The sequence below is a fragment of the Otolemur garnettii genome, unplaced genomic scaffold (genome assembly GCF_000181295.1).
Source record: "Otolemur garnettii isolate 467f Iridium unplaced genomic scaffold, OtoGar3 scaffold00132, whole genome shotgun sequence".
Taxonomy (NCBI): Eukaryota; Metazoa; Chordata; class Mammalia; order Primates; family Galagidae; genus Otolemur; species Otolemur garnettii.
The window spans coordinates 631,068-632,134 of record NW_003852527.1 but is presented as its reverse complement, the minus strand read 5'-3'; the positions used below and the strand labels follow the sequence as shown (position 1 = coordinate 632,134).

At 30.1% G+C, this 1,067-nt stretch overlaps 1 protein-coding gene across 1 annotated transcript in view; it reads right to left on the bottom strand.

Moving 5' to 3' along the window:
- The window catches only part of ASCC3 (activating signal cointegrator 1 complex subunit 3), a 368,987-nt gene that overhangs the window by 133,275 nt on the left and 234,645 nt on the right, over positions 1-1,067 (bottom strand). The gene's annotated exons all lie outside the window — the stretch shown is intronic.

Here is a 1,067-nt window from a genome sequence, read left to right as displayed (position 1 = left end):
GACACTGATTTTCTTCAGGCTGCAGGAGATCACAAAGGGGGACAGGGAGGAGGAAAGGGGGAGATGTAACTATTATGTTATTGATACCATCTGTTTTTGTCATAACTCCATCTAAGAAAATATTTCTAAAAGCTGGAAAAGTCTAAGTAAAATAATTATTATATGTTATGTTAAACTATGGCAGGGAGAAGTAATATCATTTAGATGAAGTATAAGGAATCTCAAAGGACCATATTAACGGACTGTATCATATAAAATACAAAGTCTTCTACTTGTAAAAAGATACCATGATAAAAAGCTAAGCAATGAACTAGCAAAATTTTCTAAAACAGCAGAGGAAAGATTAATATATATACAATGTATGGCAATATATATATATGTGTGAGGAAAAAGTGATAACATGAAATGCTATATATGAGGACTTTTTCAAATTTGGTAAAGCGTTCACATGATCTATAAGATAACTGCTCCACTGGAATAGATGAATCACCAAATGAAATTAAGTAATAAAAAAGTTCACTACCCAGTGAACAAAATTTTTCAACCACATAAAATTTAAGGCATAAATTAAAACAATAAGGTAACAAAACAATAAATATTATTTAATATTTATTAAAATACTAATGTTACAACAAATGAGGACACAGTAAGGCTGTTACTCTCATGTGCTGCTGATAATTCATACATTGGTGGTGAGGACACTAATTAGCATAAGTCCTTCTGGAAAGCAATTAGTAGTGTATATGAAAAGCTATAAAAAGGTTCACATTATATTTGACCCACACATGTTATTCTTAGCACTCTATATTAAGAAACAATTCTAAATAAAGAAAAACATATAAAGATGTATGATTATTTGATTGTAGGAGAAAGCACCACAGAATAATGAATATAATTGTGTAAACATAAAAATTAAAAATTTTTAATATTTTAATGATGGTTATCACTTAGTAAAAGGATAACAGGATTTTTTTGTTTGTTTTTTTGTTTTTTTTTTGAGATGGAGCCTCAAGCTGTCACCCTAGGTAGAGTGCCATGGTGTCACAGCTCAAAGCAACCTCCAACTC